This window comes from Lotus japonicus, chromosome 3, assembly GCF_012489685.1.
Source record: "Lotus japonicus ecotype B-129 chromosome 3, LjGifu_v1.2".
NCBI classification, from domain to species: domain Eukaryota; kingdom Viridiplantae; phylum Streptophyta; class Magnoliopsida; order Fabales; family Fabaceae; genus Lotus; species Lotus japonicus.
In genome coordinates this window covers 18,711,462-18,736,186 of record NC_080043.1, presented here as the reverse complement: position 1 = coordinate 18,736,186, position 24,725 = coordinate 18,711,462, and the positions used below count along the sequence as shown (strand labels likewise).

The following is a 24,725-nucleotide window of genomic DNA, read 5'->3' as shown; positions in this document are numbered from 1 at the left end:
AGAACGGCTATTTAAGGAGTGTTAGCCCTAGTTGCTAAGTGTGCGTTTGGCACCGTTTGGTGGTGTTTATAGGGTTTGTGGTTGTGAGTCCTTATTGTGTTATTTGTACACCACTCTACTGCCTCCATTGATAATCATATGGCATAGAGTTGGTTTGTTTAGTTGAGTTGTAATCTCTTCATCTTTATTTTGTTGTTTATTGTTTCAATCACTGTGGTAGTGATTGTGTGTGAGAAAGTGAGACGGGGTTCTCATACTTAGGGGGAGACCTAAGTAATAAACCACGGGTAGGAATAGGTAGAAAGGCAGTGAACTGAGGCAGTTCAATTAAGACCTTTTTGTACTTGATTCTCTATAATAGTGGATTATCTTTCTCGGGCCGAAGCCCTCTAGATGTAGGTGATGTTGCACCGAACTGGGTTACCAATTTTCTGTGTTCTTCCTTATTATTTTGCTGGTTTAATACTGTGTTGCACTTCTGCTGTTATCTGTTGTACGTTGTGCCAGATGTTTTAGACATTTGGTTCGACATCTGTCATGTGCGTGAACCAGAATTTCAATGTGGATGCAAGCACTTCACCATGACAGTCACGAGCAATAAAATCAAACCCAGCCTCTCCTGAATGTGTCACACCAGCATCAAAATTGATCTTGAAAGAACAAAGCTGAGGTCTCGACCATACAGCAGGGAGTTCACGAGGTTAAGCTAAAGGGACCTCCGACAACGAACGTAAAGAGCTCGCGCGCTGAAGGATCTTGTCCACCGTCGACGTAGCTAACTGGATCATCAGCTCATTGCGAGTTTTTCGGACCGCATAGAGAAGCCCAAGAAAAGTCACCAGAACCTCAGCGTCGGCCACCTGCATAAAATCTTGCAGAAAATCATGGAAAGGTCGTTCTTGCTGCAAACGGAGCCCAGGGGACTCGCAAACCAAATTGATCGCACAACAGGACGCGCATGCTGCACGATTTCAGGCGTTCCTAAACACGAAGGGAAGGTCAGGTCCGCTGTCAGGCCACGAGCATGAAGCTTTTCACGAACAAGGAGCACACCACGACAAGCTCTCCACCAAGTTTCACGACACCTAGGGAGAGCTTCAGCCTTCCACAACTTCTTCCAACTAGCACGCGATAAGGATGTCACACCTGAAATCAAACATGCATCACTGTTGGAGGACATACAGAGGAATTGATAGCCCGATTTTGAAGTATATCGTCCATCAGCAGACAAGGGCCAATAAAAACAATCAACATGTGGCACAACAGATAAACAGATCGCCAAGATAGCATGAATCGTAGGTGGGCAACAAATGAACTCAATTAAAGCTTTTATTCCAAACCACAGTTCCAGGGAGCATAAGATCACAGACATGGTTAATACCCAATTGATGAACCAGCTCTTCACTATACACCAAAGAGGCATCTCCAGGCACCCATTTTTTTAGTCCATGCCTTGATAGTTCTGCCATCTCCAACATTCCACTTCCCTCCCTTCTCAAAGACCACCCCATAACGGATGCTAGTCCTCGCATAAATGGGTCGAAACCCCCTCTTTGCGTCATGAATTGTGCTACATGGGAAATAAACAGACTTATAAACCTTCCCAAGCAAAGAGTTTAGGTGGGACATAATGCGCCACCAATTTTTGGTAACAAAAGCCATATTGAACCTTTTGAAATCTCGGAAACCAAGTCCACCATGATCCTTAGGCTTACGCAAAGAATTCCAACTTAGCCAATGCATTCCTCTCGGTGTCATCGCCTCCCCAATAGAAGCGGCTAATCATTCCTTCAATCTGTGACCAAATACCACCCGACAATAAGAAGCAAGACATAACGTAGGAAGGGATAGCTTGGGCAACCGCCTTAACTAGGATTTCTTTCCCGGCTAGAGAGAGAGAGACTTCTTCTTCCAACCTTTAAGCTTCTTCCAAAACCAGTTCTTGACAAAATTAAAAAATCTGGGTTTTGGACTTACCAATTATGGTATGAAGACCCAGATATTTGTCATAACACTCCACCGCCTTTATATTTAACAACTGTTTAAGCTCATGGAAGCAACTTACAGGCACATATCGGCTACAAGAGAGCATAGACTTGTCAAGGTTGATGACTTGACGTGAAGCTTGTTCATAAGTGGGAAGGATTGGCTTAGTGGACATCGCCACGGTGTTATCTTTGCCCGGGCAACGGTGTAAGAAAAGAATATTTGATTTAGAGTGCTAACTTCAACTTGAACATATTTAATTCTTCTTAAGTAAAGTCTTGGGCTTAAGTTTTGTGGATCGAAAAAACCGCAATTGAAAAAGTTAGTCTCACCATGATGTAGATGCTCTCAGCTCAAAAATAATTGTCTCATATGGAGGTATTTATAAGCACCAAAGAAATTTACTACTTTTTCAACAATTTCGAACTAAATTGAACCGATTTTGGATCAAAGGGTTTGTATATAAAAATAAATCGTTGTTTTAAAAATAAATATTTCAATACATTATCATTTTTATGTATAATATTTTGAATTTTATACACAACAAGATGATAGAGTTTTTTTTGTTCTTTACTACTTTTATACAAAAGTGAATTCAATTCTAAATATCATATCAATTTTAATCAATTTAATTCAATTCTAAAGAGTTAATCATCAAATTGGATACTGTCTTTATAAGGTCATTCGTGTTTAGTCCATCCTCAAAAATTATTTTAATCCTTGTCCCTTTGATAGCATCAAATTTGTCTTTAGTCTTCACTGCTCCGGTGAGGGTGCCGAGTGGCACGCCACGTGTCATTTTTAATTTTTTTAATTTTCTACATTTATAATTAATAATTAATTAAAAAATAAAAATCACAAAAACCTTCATCAATAAATTAAACCCTTCATCATCCACTGATCCACCTTCATCATCTTCATCTTCATCATCCACCTTTATCCGTTTGAGTCCAGAATGAATATTCTTGAGATTCTAACCCATAAAAATGCAAACACCATGTGACAAAAGCCAAACCCATTTTTGTTTACAAAAGAAAAGTTGATTCATCAATTCACTATTGTAGATGAAAATAATTTTATGTTACAAACCCAATTATTCAACCACTATTGGCTTTATATGACTGCTCGTGATATATTTGTCTCTGGTGTTGGTGTTTGTACTTTTTATGATGACTCTTGACTTTGATTACAACTAATCTTGGATAACTGTACAATGTGAGATGTAATAAAATAATATAAAAAGGGGGATTTGAATTGTGTTATTCTAAAACTTGGTTTTTTAAAAGAGTATTAGTTTCAAAATCTTTTTCGCAATCGTTTGGTGCAACATATAAAAGAGTAGAAAAGTAAACATAGAGATACAATCTTTTTATTATGCTTCACCCCTAAATGATAGGGGGCTATATCTAGTCCTTCACTTTACCAAGATTTCACTAGCCACCGAGTTTCAAGAACTTGTCATTTACAAGTATTATCAAGAAGTTCTCCTAAACGGCTAACCAAGTATTCGCAATGACTTCTCCTAAACTAAGAATTATCAAGGACTTCTCCTACAATCTTTCTCAAGATTATTTCCTTCTAGGGGTGAGCATCGGGTGGGTCGGATCGGGTTCGGGTGAACAGTACCGGGTTTGCTCGGGTTTAAAAGACCATTTTCCTGAACCGATTCCGACCGTGGTCATGATCGGGTGGCGCGGGTTCGGGTGGCGCGGGTAAAAGGGCGGTTCGGGTGGGTTGGAGCGGGTGGTTAACCAGAAAGAGAAAATCAAAGATGAACAGACATGCTGGCATGGAACGGCGCGGTGGCGGCACGAGATCGACGAAGCTGGCCTCGAATATGGAACGACGAAGGATGACTGATGATAAAGATGAACAGCCATGGAACGGCGGTGGCGTGGTGGTGCGGAGGTGGCCTGTTGGCATGGAACAGCGCGGGATCGACGAAGTTGGCCTCGAATCTGGAACGACAAGGGACGATTGATGATAAAGATGAACAGGCATGGACGGCGACGGCGTGGTGTGGCGGAGGTGGCCTGATGAGAGTAGGTTTTAGTGGTGGCGGCGGCGGCCGTGCACCTGGTGAGGAAGAAGGTGAAAGCTAGGGTTTTTAGAATTAGGGTTAATAATAAGGCTTTATACTAGTTGAGATCAGATTTTTTTTATTGGGTCATCTGTTATTGCTTGGGTTGTTAATATTAGGCCTTAATAAAACAAAAAGAAGCAAATATTGGGCCTTACTTCAGGTTCTGACTAAATAAAAAAACAAAAAAAAAACACTTCGGGTTGGGCCGGGTTCCGAGGGATTTTATTTTCCCACCCGGGCCCGACCGTATATACCCGTGTGGACCCTTCTTTTCCCACCCGCGGGTCTGGCCATCCGAACCGGTCTGCCCGAATTCATTTTTTTGGGCTCGGTTTTTTTCGGTCCGGGTCGAAATAGGCCCGATGCTCACCCCTATTTCCTTCTACAAAGTTCTATTCTCGCAAGAGTGGTAGTAGAAAGTTTCGGGGCTCAGGAACTACAAAGTACTGAAGTTGATTTGACTCTAAGAAATACTTTTAGTTCTGGATCTAGAGAGAGTGAGAAGTATAGATTTGACTCTTAAGATTTCCTCTCTCAGACGATGTGGGGAATTTCTCACTTTTTGCTTGAAGGAAATTCCTAGGTCATAAAATAAGTTTTTGCGTTGATGAATCTCTATTATGAAAATCTTCAAGTCCTCCTTTTTATACTTCAAAAGCTTCTTTGGATGATTATAGCCGTTGGAGTATGTAGAGCACAACAAGTTCTAGCTGTTGGATCAAACAATCCTTTTGTCAGGTTCATTTAATGCATGGTACTGCTTGACTGAGGCTTGTTACCATAAAGATGTATCTTGTCAGCTGGTTGGTAGCGCTTTAACTTTGTTCCTTTCTTCAGAAGAGAGAATATGGAAACTTGATCGTGATAATATTGTACTCATTCCCTTGGACAATGTGCTTTATAGAGTATCACGTGAGTTTTGCACATGACTTCCTCTCTAAGCTTGTCAGAGATATTTTGTCAGTTGAAAAATGACGCTCATTCTCTAGACGAAGTTTCTCACTGGTCAGCTTGAGCTAGATGATGAATGCATTCAGTCAGTAGGTTCTTTTCTTGGGCAGACTGTCTTGTAGCTTTAACTTGTATTTATCATTATTCTCTTGTGCAGACTGTCTTGTGGTTTTGACTTGCATCTATCATTCTTCTCTTGTGCAGACTATCTTGTGACTTTGACTTGCATTTATGACAAGACAGTAGTGGATATAGACAATAAGTGATATATCTTAAAATTCAAATCATATGAAATTTTTAACTATTAAGCTTATATCCTTATGTGAACACATAATTTTGTCTTACCTTAATAATATTAATTTAATGTAAAAATTAGCATTCAAAATTATAATAATAATTAATTAAAATTTTCATAATTTATAATAATTATTAATTAATTAAATACGAAAATAATAATAAAATACCAATAATGAATTAGGTGATTCTAGGTCAAGTATTTCTTTCTCTCCAAGATTGGTTCCAAAGAATATTCTAGTTAATTTAGGAAATGCGGTAGCAAATCAAAGGTAAATCAAGATCATATGAGGAGTAGTGAGCAAGAAATCCTAGGTTATAAATAGATGAACCTCTTTGTGGTAGAGGCATGTTTAGAGAGAGGCAGAGAGAGAGAAAAAAAAAACAATTGAGTGATTTTTGTGAACTGTGGTTCCATCTTTGAGCCATAGTTCTAAAAGTAATTCATAAAATGTGAGAGTGGCAAGAAGAAGAGGGACAATCAAAATACCAATAGAGGAATGTAACAAAGGAACCACCAAGCACAACCCAAAAGATTGTCGAAGGGAAGGACCTGTACGGTGCTCCAACAAGGTAACCTTCTCCCTTTCTCTAGTTTATGTAATCGCGTGCAAATACTGGACGGTCCCTCTTTTATTTAACTGCCAGTGGGTTTGAATATTATGCAAGTAAATCAATTATAAGTTTAACAAATGGCTTTTAAATCAATAAAATAAAGCTACATCATGCTGCACAATTTCAGTATCAATTTTATACCATAATTGTTAACAACATTCTCAAAACTTTATAACGCAGAATCACATTGCAGTACACACACCTATTAGCTTCATCATATTTTCCATCCATCCTTTAATTTGTCAACTGATTGGAATGGAAGCACTGCTCTTGCTATTGCATTGCAGACTAGGTTTTGTCGTTAGGCATTAACTAATTTATTGGATTAAATAATAATATTAAAATAAGAGTTAATTGAAAATGAAGATTTGCAGCGGCGCTGCCCTCTTCCATCTAGACTAGGTTTTTTTTTTCCTTTTTTATTCAATCCTTTTGAATCATTCAATTAATTAGTTATTTACTTGAAACAATATAAGAAAGGTAACTGGGTCAAATATTTTATTAATTAATTTGTTACTTACCCAAAATTACTAAATGGTGAAATTTCAGAAGTGTATAAAACGCATAAATTCATAAAAACATTAGTATCAAAATACTTAAACAATAATAAACGAATATCAAGATTCCTTCATATTATTAAGAACCTAAAATATCATAAAGATCTCTTCCAGTAACTCATATTAACTTTTCAGAACTTTCAAATTATTTCCTAATCCTGGCTTTTTTAAGCCTTTCAAAATCAAGTTTCTTCAAGCTTTCTCCAATTACTTCAAACCAAACTTTTTCAAGCTTTTCCCTCAAAATTACGTTGCCTTAATCTCTCTCTAAAGAGAATACGTAGGCCGGGAAGCGATTCCCGTCAAACACCCCAAATTAAAAATCTATTTAAACCCTAAGAACTACGTGGCCTTGAAGACCCCATTGCACAAGGGGGGATGCGTAGGCGCAAGCCTCAAAGGCTTGTCAGGCCAAATATGTAAATAACCCATTTTTCTTTTCTTAATTAAATTTCATAATAAATATACATAATTCTCTTAGGGTGAGATAAATATTTTAAAAGCTAATAAATTGTACACAATTAATTAGAGGTAAACAGATGTCGTAGGGTGCTAGTACCTTCCCTACGCGTAATTGACTCCCGGATCCAGCTCTGATTGTGAAGATCAAAAGTTCATGGGTTTTCTAATGTTTTCCCATTTTAAAACATTGGTGGCGACTCTTCTGAATCTCAAAATATTTTATCGTCGTCCCGCCGCAATCCTGGTTGCGGCACCTTAAAATTATTATCATTCAAAATAAAGGAAAACAATATGGATATACGTTTGAACTTAACACAATGGATACTTATTCTATGACTTTGACACTCTACAAACATACGGGAGAACATTATCTGTCTGTGACTTGATCTTTTGTTGATAAATATGTATATATATGTTTTGCGCGTGATATTTAGTAGTTTTGTACTCCGATAGTTTTATGTCGTAAACATTTTGGTAAACCTTATTGGAGTTTTCAAAAAAGAAAAGTAAACGAAAAGATGTGACTTATTTACGAAAGTTTTCAGAGGGTTTCAAATCAATGCATGGTATCATATTTAATTTTTTTTGAAAATAAAAGGAAAAATTTATACTTAACCGTGGTCACTCAAGAGTCAAGACTTCCGTTAAAATATTACTTAAACCTTTATGAAAAGCGGGCAAAGCATTGGTAGTAGTTTAGGATCTTTCAACGTGGAGTAGGTGGAGTAGAAGGTCTCAATAGATAAGACTCTTAGTGGTGGAGATAAGTAACCAAGTTATGAATGACTTGATGTTTGATGATGATTGCATGCCTACGGTTAATGAGATATATGATAATTATATGCTCTTAAGTTGTGAACGGGTAACCTATGATATATGTTCATGTGACTTGATTCCTTGTGTATTATGAGATTGAGGCTTTGTCTTGTGTGGATTGGTTTGATTGTTATGTGTGGTTGGGAGGTTGTCATGAGCAACTCTCGTGCTGTGACATAAGCCACGTGATCGATGGACTGACGTGAGTAAGTGTGAGTAGGACGAACTTGCGAATATACCTTATCGTACAATATATGTGTTTGTGTTGTCTATATAATCACAAGTGTGTAAGTATAATATATACTACCTATACACCTATATTTTAGAAGTTTACCCTTGCATGCCCGACGAGGAGGATCCATTAATGTGGTTGATAGATCGTTGTGGACGGTGTTTGAGGTATAAGTTTCAGACGATCGGATTACGAGAAGACGTTGCTGGGGAAATGGATTGATTGCATGCCCGACCAAGAGATGCTACGTTGGAACTTTCCCCCGAAAACTACTTGTAAAAGGCTGGTTACTTCATCTACCACCTTGAAGTAAGTATTGGCTGTTCGTGAGACCGCGCTGTTTTCAGAGACCTGTTGCGAGAGTTATCAGAGAACGACGTTTTGACCGACGAGAAGAGATCTTCGGAGGAGGAGTAAAGTCTTGTGTAAGGCTAGAACCTTTGGGGTAGGAAACTTACCGTTGTTGGTTGAAGCATGCAGAGTGATCTTATGAGTCTGTTTCACTTAAGGGTAGGCTCCGGTGTCTAGCTGATGCGTGGTCTACCCAACGTGGAGATTACAAGGAGTTTGTCCAACGTAGGTGGTCTTTTGATATTTCTTTCTGGAGTCTCTGGTTGTACATATATTTATGGAGGTGAGGTTATTTATTATTGGGTGGAAACGAAAGAAAGATGTCTAAAAAAAATAATATATCTGCTTCTTTATGTTTCGAAAGTTGATCAACGACGTGTTTAATTTTGGGGTGTTACACTTTAACTTCGGGGTAGGCGAAGTAGGAGGTCTCTCCATTTTTTCTTATCCTGATCCATAACATAATTTCAACTTATTTCAATAAGATTCTCAAATTCACTTATGAATAAGAACTTATATAACAAAGCTTATTACCATAAGCACTTAACTAAATAGTTTAAAAAAGACACCGTTAAGTTCATAATTTTTTGTGGATTAGAGCTTGTGCATTCTTGCGGATTAGAGCTTATATTTTGTTTTTGTTTTTGTTATCTCTACTCTCCTATTCTTGAGCTTAGTCTCATCCCTCTTTATTATAAGTATAATACACTAACAATTTATCTATCATCCTAATATTATATATTTTTAATATAAAAGTAAAAAATAAGGTCTTCATTTTCCTTTCCTCCAAAAGGAAGTTTTGCTAGCATCAAAACTTACATTGGCGTGCTCTTTTCATGGGGATGAGATTGACCTTCAAGGTCTAGTAGTTGAGATTAGTTTTCAAAGATTGAGTGAGAGTTGAGTAGTAGAGACTAAAGATGAAACCTGTCTTGTTGGTGATTTTTGGGTTTTTGGGGATGTTGCACTTTTATGGTGTTGTTCTTTTTGGCTTCTTCTTGGGTCTTGGGTTATGTCAGTTTGTGGGTGTTGTAGGTTTTACGTTGTGGTTGTATGATGTAGCTTAGAGTTTGTTTCTATTAAATCATTTTATTGGTATTTGCCTAGGTCGTTTGTTTGTGGGCTGTCCTCCTTTTTACATGGTCTTGCCTCTTTGGGACATTGCTTGTGTATTCTTCTCAATACATCAATATAATTTTTTTTTAAATATTATTAAAATAAAATGATATTAATGAAGTAAAAAAAAATAAGCTCTACATTTTAAATTTAATTTTTTTTCTAAAGAAAAATGGTATTAATAAAGGAAATGTAAAAAATTCAAACAAACAAGAAATTTGAAATTAAAAGAAATTCAAGCATTTCACCCAAACAAGTGATATTACAAATAAATTAAAGAAATTCAATTGAATTCTTTATCATTTCAAATCCTCAAAAATTCTAGAATTCTTCATCCAACACACTCTAAAATAATTAATTATTGAATAGAAACATTAGATGATGCATAGAGAATTGCAAGTTTATTTTCTTGAACCTTTATGACCCTAGATCCGCTATTTTCATGGAAGAACCTCATTACTCTTCTTTTTCTTCTTAGTATACGCATATAATGTGGCATATAATGTGGCGATGTTTAAAATAAGTGAAACCCCAACCAATACTGCAAGAATAATTAAAAATAGCCGTGTTGATGAAGAGGATAAACAATATGGCGTAGGTGAAGGCCGAATCCATAACAAATGTTTGTTCCACGTTGAGTCTTGAAGAGAAGGAGTGGCAGGTGGTGGCGACATGAGTTTCTTTTTAAAAAGCTCTCTTCTTTCTCCTATGTTTATGTATTTCTCTTTAGTAGTTTTTACTCATAGAGGACATGAATTTATAGGTGCTAACAAGTAATCAAAGTATAAATGATAGCATGAACAATTTTATATTTTGTAGTCATGCCTAGTATAAGTGCAAGAAGCACTCCTTAATTGGTAGTCACACATAATCTTCAATTCTCTTATTTGTACTCTAGCTATTGTTTTAAGCTCTTGGGTTGGATTTGGTTATGTGGGGCTTCTTTTGTTTTTGGATGACTTTAGATTATTGGTGTTGTATAGCTTATTGGTTTGGATTTTATGTTTGGGGACCGTCCTTTAGCGTCGAGTGGTTAGCTTTTTGTTGCTACTAATCGCTCATGTCTTCTTTGACTCTGTTTAAGCTTTGTTCTCAAAGCTATGATTAATACATCTTTTTACTTTCGAAAAAAATATTTATTTACTAAAGTGTTTTTGATAATTTTAATTTGAAATTGTGATAGTCACAATTTATTTATAAAATAAATAATTATTTTGAATGTAATTGATTTTGAGATTCTTAATTATATATGTGTGTTATATATTGAAAATTTTAAAAGTAAATATGAGAGAGTAGAAAATAAACAAAATTTAATTACTTCATAGTGTGAGTATTAATAATATTTTTAGGCGTGTGAGTATTAATTCTAAATTATAAGAGAAAACATATATTTGAATAATGATTCGACTTGGGTCTCTCATAGCTCAACCAATAGTCAGTACGACACCATTGGATGCACCTCTTACCCTCCATTAGTAAAAACAATCTCTACATAATAGTCTTTATTTATCCTGCCCTACGACATGCCCTCACACTTAATATCATATTCTTCTTCTTTAGCATCTTTATTTTTTTCTGCTTTGAAAGACTCAAGAAATTTATCTATTAAATATAAATTTTCTTTACAAAATACAAATATAGATTATGGGAACCGGGTCTAAAGTCAAGCTGCTACAACCCACTGTTCAGTGCAACCTTCTGGCACAAGCGACATTGTAGGTGGTGGCCGCTCTATAGCAGACATGTGTGGTAGGTGCATCGGTGGTGGTATCATCTGAATAATTACTAATGAGGTAAGTGTACTCTCTGGTGGTGGTCGCTCCGCAACATGCACAAGATGCGACAACGACGGTGGTGGTGGTGGAGGTGGTGGTGGAGAAGGAGAGAAGCATCCCATAATAATACATAATGCACGATCTAGGATCAGTGCAATCAGGATGAACCTGATGGTCATCATTGGGCTTCTCCAGCTCTATGACCCGGTCCCGTTTAGGTCGACGTTGTTTAGACAGGTCATGTTTGGGTCGATTGAGTTTAGGCGGGGTAGTGGATCTGAAAAATGGACAGTATGACCCGTAACAAGTGTATAACCGCGGAGATGATCTGCAGGAAGGGGTGGAGGGAATCTAGGTAGCAGAGGCAGGGTAGGCTGGATCACAACATCATATATGTCAAAGAAAGAGAAAGAATGAACTAATAATAATAATAATAATAATAATAATAATAATAAATTGGGAAATTCTAGGCAAAAAGAAGTATGAACTGAAATTACCTTGCTGCGACTGCGGAAGAAGCATGAAAGAGAGGTAGCAACAACAGAAGAAACATTGAGAATTGCCCATCGGAATGAAGAATCAGTTGGCAAGTGCCCCCTATTGTGCACCAGTTGGCAAGTGCCCCCATTGATGTTGTGCCCCCTATTGGCAAGTGCCCCCTATTGTGCCCCCAGTTGGTAAGTGCCCCTATTGTGCACGACCTAGGACCAATGCAATCGCACGGTCTAGGACTAGTGCAATCAGGCTTCTCTAACTCAGTGACTCAGGTGGTTTGGGCATGTCCCGTTCGGGCTGACCTTGTTTAGACTGATCATGTTCGGGTTAATCGAGTTGGAGGCGCGGTGTGGATTGGGAAAATGGACAGTATGACCCATAACAGGTGTATAATCGTGCAGATGGTCCGCAACAAGATGTAGAGGAAATATAGGTAGCGAAGGCTGGGTGAGCTGGATCACAACGACATATCTGTCAAAGAAAGAATGAACTAATATTAATAAATTGAGGAATTCTAGGCAAGAAGAAGTATGAACTGAAATTACCTTGCTGCAATCGCAGAAGAAACATAAAAGAGAGGTAGCGTCAGGAGAAACACTAAGAACTTGCCCATCTGAATGAATAATCAGAATAAAGTGAGTGTGAAGAATCATTCAACTAATATATTTTAATTTATATATAGGGTTAAGCATCATATTAGTCCTTGTCTTTGAGTCGCCGTCTGATCTAGGTCCCTCGTCGGAAAAATTATTGTAAATGGTCCTCGTCTTTGAAATTTTTTTGGAGCGGATCCTCGCCGGAGCCCGGAGCTCCGGCGAGTGCTGAAATGGCAAGCTGACTGTGTCGAGTCAGCTGACGTGGATTTAAAAAAAAGAAAAAATAAGTAACAGGTCATCTCCAGGTAATTTTTTTTATAAATAATTATTAAATCAATAATTTAAATAACATTTACATTTAAATATACCAAATCAACCCAAAATCCCAAATTAACCTAAAAACATTAAACAAATCCCTTCTTCTCTCTTGCTGCACCTCACCCACCAGATGTGTTCTTCAAAGCGACAACCACCGCCGCCAACCACTTCCTCCTCCAGCGTCCACAAACGCCACAACCGCCGCCGCCAAACACCGCGCTTTCCACCTCCTTGTGAGTTTCGTTATTCCTCTGAGATTCCTGGATTGATGTTCACCAAGGCACGTCTTCATTGCATGATCTTCACCGTCATCTTGTCCCCATCCTCCTTCCACTCACTCACCTATCCATTTCGTTGCCAAAAATACCATGCCAATTCCACTTTCCAATATTGAACTCAATTGATTAACGCACACACGATTCTTCATTCTTGGATCTGACACTTCTCCTCACAATTGGCCAAATTAATAGTTTTCTTGGGTGCTAAGTTCATCTATGCTATGTTTTCCCTTTTCATAGCCACCCTTTCAGTCCTCTTCTCCACAAATCCCTCCACCCCAAACGATGACTCTTTCAGTTCCTCTGTTTCAAAGTTTTGATTTTGATTCAACGGCCTCCTCTGCATCTTCCCCTATGCTCTCTGCTGCGCGAGGACGCGTTTTCATCGGCGGGGATCTGCACTGGGTTGTGACTCGGATTTGATGGATTTGGGGGTTGGTTTGATGTTTGGTGTTCGATGGATCTGATGGATTTGGGGGTGGAATTGATGTTTGGTGTTTGATGGATCTGCACTGGCGTTTTCGTTTCTGGGTGGATTTGATGGATCTGCACTGGCATAAGCGTTTTCGGTTGGGGGTGGGGTTAGGGTTCCGATTGCAGGTGGGGGTGGAGGTTTCAGTTGCAGATGGTGGTGGGGTTAGGCCTTGGGGTTCTGGTTGGAGTATAAGAAGAAGATGAAGGAGGAGGAGATGAAGGGGTTGGATATGATGTGATGAGTTTCTGGAAAAAAATTCTGGGTTCAACTATGAGAAGATGAAGGAGCTGATCTTATTTTTTTGGATTATTTAAGTGGTGGGTACCCAGGATGGTTATGGTGACTTAAACCCTTAATTTATTTGGTGTAATTTGAGTTTCAAATTTAATTAAGTTAATTAATTTTTTGATGTGTAATTTATTTTTAATTTTTAATTTTTTTATAATCCACGTGAGTATTTTTATCCTAGTCAGCATGTCATTTAAGCACTCGCCGGAGCTCCGACCTCCGGCGAGGATCCGCTCCAAAAATATTTCAAAGACGAGGACCATATACAATAATTTTTCCGGCGAGGGACCTAGATCAGACGACGACTCAAAAACAGGGACTAATATGATGCTTAACCCTTATATATATAACTATTTTCAAGTTTCTTTTAAATATATCCGATTTTAAACCATAACCAGTTTTAAAACTGGTTTTAATCCATATCTAAAATACATTTGTGATTTGTCACTTTTTTACTGGATAAAAGTACCACCGACACCTAGGGAACTGTACGTAAGTTTCACCCTTGCTTAAAAGTAATTAAACTATGAAAAGGACTTAAAAATTATTAATCTTTATGGATTTGTTCCTTTATCAATCTATATATTTGAATTTAATGCACCATTAAACTTAATCTTTAGCAACAATACTTTTGTGTTGAATATGCACACGGTTACGCACACATACATATGTAATATATTTATTGGTTAAATATTATTGTTGCAAGTGCAGGAACAGGGCTTTTTTTCTGAAGGGTGCGAAAAATAAATTTAATTTGAAAAAGGGAGTGAAAAAAAAATTATTTAGCTGTCTGGGGTAGTTTTGGACAGGTGGCGTTGGACTTTCAGGCATTCACAAGGAATCTCGCGAATGGGTATAAGACAAAAAAGAATCTGGTTGCTTTTTCAGTGCTGAATGACATGAACAGTAGTCATTCACAAGAAATCTTGCGAATGGGTATAGGACAAAAAACAATCTGGTTGTCCTATTCCCACATGCACGTCAGAAAAGCTTTGAGATTCATTTTCGTCTTATTAGCATTCGCAATATTTATTGTGAATGACTACTATTCTCTGTCAACTCACTTCTGAACACTGAAAAAGCAACTGGATTCTCATTTGTCCTATTACCATTCGCAAGGAATCTCCCGAATGCCATAAAGTCCAAGTTCAAAACTACCCCAGACAGCTAAATAAATTTTTTTTCACTCCCTTTTTCAAATTAAATTTATTTTTCGCATTATTCAGAAAAAAAAGCCGCAGGAACATATATATGTGAAACATAAGTGAAAAAGGTTTGGGGGCAGTGGCCACCCCTGTCATAAAGAAGCTCCACCATTGATTGCGCTTCCCTGAACAAAATAACAAGCGGTGTCTAGCGTTTTTAAGTATCATATGCAAAATTCATCTTTCTCTATGAGCGCTTGGACGTGCGTGCAATGTGCATGTGGTGTGTGGCGCACGTGCATGTTCGTGTGTGCTACATGCTCTAACAAAAAATAACAGTTGTAGGTGCAGTCGGAACGCCGGGTCCTAGAGGAGGCAGAGACACCATGTTAGGATCCGAAAATCCTAACGTGGAGAAACAGAAGAGAAAGGAAGATAAATGATAAGTGGGGGACCATTTTGCACAATAACATTAAGTGGGGGAGCTAGCAAAAGTGATTTTTAACCTATATTACTGTATTTTCGAAGTCCCTCACGTTTTGACATAAAAGTCTATGACTGTTTGAGTGCTCTAAATTTTCCTTATTTTTCACATTCTTTCGATGCATTTCCCATTGGTATCAGTTTTGTTTTGAAATGCAAAGAATATGTATTAAAAAAAAGCACTAGGAGTGCAACAACCCAATACAAGTAGAACAGCAACAGAAAGGGATAGAAACAAGGACAGACAAGAAATGAAACTAGCTTATAAACTCCTACAATTAGAGCAAAACATTAACCCAACAAATGCTAAATTAGCAATAAGTATTTGCTTTCCAAACATTGGTATCCAGTGACGGATCCATAAATTTTACGTTGTGGGGGCAATATATAAATATAAATTTGTAATATTAAAATCATAACAAAAATAACAAAAATTTAAATAAATTTTAGAATTATTCTTTACAAGTTTTTAAATTCTTAAAAAAATTGCTCTTGCAATTCTAACTCGGGTGTGGTGAAGGTCAAAGTCTCCCCAAAAAATGCAACTTATAGGATTTAAACTCTCATTCTAAGGGTTTAAACAACCACTTTTTACCATTGCCACCAACACTTGTCGGATAACTTCATAGTCTCTTTCTCTTAGATAACAGAATAACTTTGCAAGAAAAAAAAAGGCAATCATAGTAGTAAACTTGTAGGACAACTTTGAAAACCTAACATTCAATAAAAGTAACTAGAAGTAAAGCCATTAAGCATAAGTTAAAAAACAGAGAATCACGTGTATTAGTCCATGAAAGAAAAAAGGAATACATTGTCATGGGTGCAATTAAATATGTGTGTGGGCAATTAACCAACTAGTATTATAGTTCCAGTATATTTTGCCAAAGAAATATTGAGAATCAAGTGCGGTCAAATGCCCTCATATGGTATAACATGCATCCGCCCCTGTTGGTATCAGTATTAGTAAGTCTTTCTTTTGCTATCATAAACTATGTGTTGGGAAGTTGTCATTTCACTATTGCTCTAGAATGGACAAAAATATTAATGTGTATGAGTTGCAGAGACATGTGTGAGGAAAGATCGATTTCATTTTACTTGACACTTTGCTTCTTTTTATTTTTCTATCTTTAATCTCAGACTTTAACTCACTATTATTAATATTATTTTTGAGTATTTTGTAAGTCTCTTTATGGAAAAAGTATTCAACCAACCTTTTCTATTTTTACATCTATTAAAATAAATTTAATTATTATATATTTTAAGCATACTATAAATTTGAAAATAAAAATAGAGATAATTTGATATTCAATAAATTATATAACACATAATGAGAGGAGTCGCACTCTTGAGGAGACCTTTGATCTTTCACCACATCCGAGTCAAACAAGATTGTCTTAATAAAGAATATTTGTGGTTGAAAAAACACATAATGAAGCATTTTATAAATTTCACAACTCCATACGCCACTCTTTAAGTTCACTTAAATTTAAGAAAAATTACTTATTAGATGTATCAATTTTGGTTGTTGAATATATATGTGTGAAAATTTAAATATTCTTAAATGTCACAGAGGTCTTGGCCACTCCATGCCGTGATTGTGTGCCTCCGGCCCTGGCAGTAGCGAACTTAAGAGGACTAGGCCATGCCATAGCCAACCCACAGTTCTACTTTTCTTTACCAATACCCATATAAAAACATATATTGCACCACCCACTTAAACTCTGAGCTTTAAACTTTGATAAACATTTCCATTTTTTTTTATTGACAAAGGGGGATCAAAGCCCGAAAGAAAGGTGCCCACTAGGGTGGACCATTTATATTTTGATCCACCGGTGCACCAAGGTTATATTTGTAATTTACAAAAGCTAAATAAATAAATAAATAAATGAAACCCTAAAAAGAAGTTCTCTCAGTCACGCCTCTCTCTCAGATTTCACGTTTCCTCTTCTTCTTCTGGCAGCACCACCACCATGGCCTTCCTTCTTCATCTCCAAGAGCAACCATACCCACCACCATCTTCTTCTTTTGTCACGACCATGTCGGTGATAAGCTTCGTTGCACTAGGGAACTCAGGGTTCTGAAAGATTAGGGGAAAGCACATGAACTATTCCAAGTTTTGGAACGTCAACACTGGTAGCACCTCCGCGACTCAGTGCTCTTTCAAGCAGATCTGGCACGCTCTTACTCTTCACTCCTGCTTTCTAGCCGGTGCGGCATCGTTTTGGGTATTCTCCTCTATTTTCCGGCGAAACCCCACCAACAACCACCACCCCTTCCTGTAACTGGATTTTCCAGTCAGATCCGAGGGTGTTTGGGAAAACAAACACCACCATGACGATCCTCGTCACGAGAAAAAGAGGTTTCACTGAGCAGTTTGTCTTCGGCTGCACCACCGCCATCGCCACCACCGTTGGCTCCGACGATCTCCTTTTCTATAAAGGAAGGTGTTTTCTCGATGAACTTTCCTCCCTCTTTTCGATTCCGAAGTCAAATCATGGAAATAGAGAACTTTCCACCTTGCATGTCATCTTTTAGGTTGGCTCTTTCCAGACCCTTACTCTCTCGTCCACCCTTTGTATCCTTGTGTTATGAGCTCTGTTCCCATGACGTTTCAGCTGACCCTTTAGGTTGGCTCTTTCCAAACCCTTACACTGGGTTATGGGTATTTGGAACATGGGATTTTTGAGTTTCTGATTTCGGGATTTTTGGTGGTGGTGGTGTGGGAGTGAGGGGAGAGGTTCTGAAACTGGAACTTGCCGAAGCTAAATGTCAAGGGGTGACGACGGTGACATCGCCGACACTGTTCAGGTGGGCGACAATGGTTTGGGAGTTAGGGAAGATGAAGAGCATGGTGGGTTGGGAAGATGAAGATGGGTCATAAATTTCCATTTTTATCCTTTTGATCATCATTTAATCCTAATCATTCAATAAAAGAATATTCCAAGATTCTCAGATCTAATAGCATATGATTATGGTGCATAAGTGGATCAAGAAAATAAGTGTCCACCCTAGTGGGCACCCCAAAGAAACAACAAACTACAGGGTTAAATCCTTCAATTTCTTCTCATGTCTCACTTCAACATCTTTTACATTATATTGAAAAAGCCTCTTTGTTTTTTTCAACAGTTCCAAAGTTTCAATTAGTCCAAAGACAGAGGCTATAACATGCAAGGTACAAACAGGCCACTCAGTGGGCCAAAGGCACGCGGCCCAGACCGTACGAGTACTACTAAGCTAGGAATAATAAAAATAGGGACTCAGGTGAAAAAACCTTTCTTACTAACTACTCCTTCCGTTTCAATATACGTGTCCATTTTTTTTGAAAATAACATAAGTGTCCACTTATAGCAAAAATATTTTCTTCATAATAACTGTTCACTAATTAGAATTTTCATGTTGCATTAATTAATGTTTTTCCATATAATACCCCTATGAGAACAATAAATGAGGGGAGCTAGAAATACACCTTAAGGGGCAAATTAGAAAAATAAATAATATATTTTTGGGGTTCATTTAGTGTACACAAGAAAATCCTTGTGTAAGGTTGCACCACCCTAGATTTACTTGTAATAGTAGGTTACTTTCAAGTAAATCTTTTTTTAAATAATTATCTAAACCTGGTTTAACCCACCACCATCTTCTTCACTCTCGTCCCTCCATCTTCTTCATCTTCCCAGTCCATCCAACTTAAACTGAATCAGAACAACAATCCAAATCAACCCAGAAATCCAGAACAACAATGAACAATCCAACAAAATAGAACAACCCAAAAACCCACACTAGTCATCCTTTCCTAAAACACAAAGGACCCATTCACCCAGAATCTAGCACCATCAATCCCACATCAACCTCATCTCAGAAAACATTTTGAAACTGGTAAGACGGAAAGAAATTTCATCAAACAAGCTTCAAATCACCATCCCAATATCAATAATCTTAATAAATCAAAGTGAACAAAAGAGGAAAAGAGATATTCATTGTTTCACAATAATGAGCATCTTAGACTTGAAATCTGTTGATGTAAACAAAATAGAAAATTAGTTGGGGACAAATTTGAAACCTAACTCCTACACAACCTCCAAATCAGAGAGATCGAGAAGCACCACTTAAATAACTCTGACCTCAATTCCATACCCATAGCCACTTGAATAAGATTCAAACCATCCCTCCACCAAACTCGCCCCCAACCGAAGTCATCTTTCTCGCCATGGAAGACAATGGAGTTCGCGATGGAGATGCGCGACTTCACCGGATATGGAAGGAGAGGAATAAGAATAGGATTAAGATCTGATGCTGCTTTTGGTTGAAGATGAAGTTGGGGATCTGGAACTGGTGGCCCCGTTGCTGGATCTGCAGCCACCACCGCGAACTTATGAATGGCCTCCACCGGTGTCACATCGTCACCGTTGTCATCGGAGTCTGCTGACGGCGGAGGAGGAGTACACGCTATTCTGCCGCCAACGCAGGAGGAGCATTCATCTCGACCCAGGACTCAATATCGAAGTCACCACCGCAACCCATGATCCGACGACCTGAACAGAGCCTACCAACCATGCCGTCGTCAGATCTGATGCCTTCGTCTCCTCCCCTGTCATCTGCACCTGGGCGTCGTCGTCGTTTGCCTTCACGTGGAAGATGGTGGGTGCATTTTTCTGGGTTATGAACATGGGTGAACGTGGATGATGAAGATGGGTGAAGGGTTAATTTAGGGATTAGTTTATTAATCAGGTTTAGATAATTAATTTTAAAAAATTAAAAAAAAGATTTACCTGGAAAGTAACCTACTACAACAGATAAATCTAGGGTGGTGCAACCTTACACAAGAATTTTCTTGTGTACACTAAATAAACCCTATTTTTAAAAGTTAACAAAATTTATTGCACTTCTTAATATGTGTGCATCTTCTCTAAGTGAACACTTATTCTGAAACGAAGGAAGTAGTTTTTATCTCTTTCCCTTTTGGTTTTCGTCATGAAGCGTATTAAAATCCAAAATTGATAAAAAAAAAAATGTAATTATGCAGAATGTGTAATTGTGCAATTGGTTGATTATTTCTTTTTTAAAATAAAATAAAATAATATATCTTACTTCTCCTCTCTTAATAAAAATAATAAAACAATGAAAATCACTTAAAAATTATTAATCTTTCTGAATTTGTTCTTTTATTAATTACATTATTTTCTTTTGGGTAAGCCAATGATATATTAAATAGGCACAAGGGTGCCATCCCATAGATTACAAGTAAGGATCAAAGAGAAAACATAAACAGAAAGAAAAGGAAGAAAGCACAACGAAGCTGCAAACAGAAAAACAGAGGAAAAGATCCAGAACTACAACTTGAAAGGTGAGTCACTTGAACCTTGATCCTTGATCTTAATTTGGTGCCCGCTCAATGCCACTACGCCACTCAAATAAGAGGCCAATTCAGCGTCCGCCACTGACTTGGCAATCTCAACCAACCAAGGTCCCCATAACATCCGCAAATGCACGCACGCATGCGCATGCACATATATAATATATTTATGGGTTAAAATATGGTTGAATATTGTTGTTGTGGTATTATCATTCTCGCCGTCCTGCATTTTCTTCTTTTTTTTTTTTTTTTTGCGGTGCTACATATTTTACTCTAAAAAAATCAATTTTTTTTATACATCAGAAAGACATGAATCGTTCCATGGACCTCCCCTACCCAACCCATATGTCCCCTAGCTCCTATCACTTGAGCTTTAAAAACTTTAATTTTAATTAATTTTTTTTCATTGTGAAAATACCTAGATATTAATAATTATTCAGATCTTACACTTGCCTGCTACATCCAACTTCTTTTAGAGTGTGATCAACTTCGCTTGTTGAGAGCAGTTCAAGTCCTCCAAGTTTTTCTAAGTTGTTGCCTTACCCTCCTTAACCATTGCTTGAGCCTCCAAATCGATATCCCCATTTTCCTTATCCATGGTCGAAGAAATGTCAAGCTCAAGTGGTTTCAAATGGGCTTCAAATTGGGAGATGGTTGAATTCAAAGACTCAAATTCTTTCTTGAAGTCGGCTTCCTCAGACTCTATCAACCCTTTGATTCGATGCTTCTCCCCTCGGAGTTACTCATTAGTAACACCCAAGAGTCAATAAGGCCCTCAAGAGGTTTGGCCTCTTAAGGAAGACCCTTTACTCTGTGTGGTCATGAAGGTACCAACACCCACTAGCCCCCTCAAGCATGAGCAGCTTTGGTGGACATACCCCTAAGGCGTTCCTCATCAACCTGAGTCCACGGGAAGTCAACAAGATCGATGGAAAGGGTTTCAAGCTTAGGGTCCCATAGAGTCTACGCATATCCATAATCACCAATTGGGGCAGAGTCTCTTATACCCCAAACAACATCCGACTCCTCTTGAAAATAGGCCCACGAGCTACATCTCGCTTCCTCCTTTTTGGGAAGGCTGGGCACAATAGTCGGAGGAATCTCAATAATAGAAGAGTCAAGGATGAGGGATGAACTGTTCCTTTCTAGTTGTCGAAGACATAAGCTCCTTAACATAGAGCTCGACATACTCGTTGCACATTTTCATAAAAGTAAGGTTATAGGCATCAAAGGTAAATGGACCAAAACAGAGTCAAATAAAAGGAACCTCTGCTGATAAGAATCATAACATCAAAAGAAGGGATGCTAATAATATCCCTTTTCTAAGAAACTACCATCTATCTCGCAAAAATTGCAATCAGGATGTCTTGGAGTTCTTTGTCCTCCACAATGAGACCTGGATCCTCGATCTGTAGCGGACCTTAACCCAATAAATTGGGGCAGGTGGCTGATCACTTGATAGGTTTTACCATAATGGAAATTTCACTTGATTTCTACGACTATGAAGAACTCATACTTAAAGGACTTACCCTTTATCTTAAAAAGATTAGTATAAGGGGAGATAACCTGGATTTTTGGGGTATTGTCCCTCAAGGAAACCTTTATTTTCCCTCCACCCTCCTTCTGTTAGTTCAAAGAACTTCCTCAAGGTCATCGAATCTCCGCCCACACAATTGACAAAACTTATGGCTTCACCCATGATGAAGTAAGAGGGTGACCCATGAGAGGGGGGTCATGAGCTGTTGAATGGATTTGAGAAGACGTTGCCGAGGAACGTTTGGGACCCCTGAAGGAGTGATACCCGAATCAGGTAAGAAGAAAGTGAAACTTGTCAACAATATAGAATCTTCAAACCAATTAAGAGTACAACTCCCAACCTGAAAAGACTCTAGACACAATGGATGTCAAAAGTGACACTTTTTCCAAGTGATCATTGCGGCAACACTCAATGATTGGATGTCTCCAACAACCTAAACAGTACACAACAACAGAAGAAAAGGAGACAACAATTGTCTACCATCGGTGCAATAGTGAAACAACTCAAGAGGCATAACTTTAAGTTCCTAAGTTTTCACGTGTCTAACCTCTTTTCCATTTTGGAGATTCCATCACATGAATATCTGGTTTAAGTGCAGACTTTGGTGAGGAGAAAGCAAAATAGAATACAAGAGCTCCTCATCGTTCAGCAAAACCGTCGAAAGAGCGAGCTAGACCTAGCTTTAGCAGGAGGAGTACTCATAGTCATTGTTCTAAGCCATCAGACTCCTAACATGAAACTGCACAATGGAAAAAGAAAAAAATGAGAAGAGGGAAGAACTTACCAAAACAAAGGAGAGTTGAAGATTTCAACAAGAAGTGACTGACTTGTCTTGCATAAGAGGTCTCTAAAGGTAGAAGCTTGATAGGATAAGGTTAAATGGCACCCATATTTTAAGTTTAGAAGCAAATAAATACAGGGAAATGCGATCTTTCACTTCCCAAGCGAGGGCTAAGACGAGCTTTCGCACTTTGCACCCCATCATCATGACACCTTTAAAGAATCACATCGAAGCAATCATCACCAATCCAAAGGCCGAACATGTTTACTCACTCCATCAACTGTCAAACCGTGACAAAACACATCTCTCCCAATTTTGGGGACATAAAAAAAGGCGTTGATACAAAAGGTAAAACCTTATGGATGCATGAGTTTGGCTCACATCACCCCAAACACACCTTGAAGCTCTTAATCATGTTGTTGCTTTGAGCCAGAGTCTATCTCGAATCTTGACACACTCCAAGCATCCTAATGTCCTTGATACTTGGATTGGGGGGGAGGGGGGAGGGGAGGGAACTATTATGGAATAAAATGATAGCCCATGTTTTGGCTCAAAATCGACAACGCCCAGTTCATATGAGAATAAAGACTCGAAAGGATTTGTTGGGTCAGGCCTACTCACTTAATGTGATCTTCGAGAATCGTAAAGATTAATCGCATGACTGTCAGGATACAACGGAAACCTGCTAAGTAGTTAAAAGAATTAACGAGCAGTATCATAAGAGAGGGGATATGTTTGAGTTACCTCCCACTGCAACATTTTTTGAGAAAAATAGATGAAGAAACATAAATAGAAATAGAGAGAATATATACATTCTTGTGAAGAATATATCCAAGATGAATGGATGAATGAAGAACACTAAAATGAATGGAGAGATTGTTATAATAACATTTAAAAATCATATAAACAGAGACCTGCTAAGCAGGTAAAGAGAGTACCGATGGTATCACAAGTGAGATTATATGTTTGAGTTACCTAATAAATAGAGCAAAGAGAAAAATTAAAGAGGGAAAATACCAAACAAGTCAGCGAATCCTTAGGATGAGGTCATACAGATTTAGTCTCATCTCAGTGAATTTGTCTCTTCCAGTTATTCTACCCCCACGAATGTGACAGTTTCAAGATGATAAAATTTTCATTTTTCTTTAAAAATTAAATAAAGTTCTTGCTATTGGACTTTATACAAAATTTTCACCAAAATAAAATATAATTATTGCATTCAAAGGATATGCATTTGTTAGAGATACATCGGTTTGGTTCCCAGCTTGAATTTAAGCAAACAGAAAATCACACATCTTAGCATATTTATGAAAGAAGAAAAGATTTTACTATGTTAACTCAAATGTAAATTGACGTTGAGTTCATGGTTCAAGCATATAGCCATATAGTATGTTAATTTATTATTATATGGGCAACCCTAAAATTCATTATTCAAATTTGATCTTTCCTTTTTTATCCAAATTAATAAAGTATATTTAAAACCTAATTGTAATGCATCAGATTGGCCCGGAACAAAATCATTTGTCTATTGAATCACATTGTTATACTGATGAAGACCATTTTATGAAAGTCATCAGGACAACCTAATCTGCTATTTATTAGTTTTCTTAGTACTGTTATGTATAGATAATTAGATCAAAGATTTAGTATATACATTGAATATTAAGCCTACTCTTTAGTATTGATTTTATTAGTCAATTATTGTGTTTGTTGAGGAGAAGATTTTAAAGAATGTGGA

General features: G+C 37.7%; 1 long non-coding RNA gene across 5 annotated transcripts; it reads right to left on the bottom strand.

The window, feature by feature from the left end:
• Positions 1 to 5,609: 5,609 nt before the first annotated feature.
• Positions 5,610 to 24,019, bottom strand: LOC130743116 (uncharacterized). Of its 5 annotated transcripts, none has more exons than XR_009021351.1 (6): positions 22,754 to 24,014; positions 22,547 to 22,639; positions 22,236 to 22,455; positions 12,279 to 12,346; positions 11,736 to 12,204; positions 9,708 to 11,612 (listed from the first exon to the last, which is right to left on the bottom strand). It is a non-coding gene; the product is annotated as an uncharacterized LOC130743116 (long non-coding RNA). The 5 variants fall into 5 exon arrangements; XR_009021350.1 differs by having other exon boundaries at positions 9,711 to 11,612; positions 22,547 to 22,945; positions 23,034 to 24,014; XR_009021352.1 differs by lacking the exon at positions 9,708 to 11,612 and adding an exon at positions 5,610 to 7,189 and having other exon boundaries at positions 22,547 to 24,019.
• Positions 24,020 to 24,725: the final 706 nt, after the last annotated feature.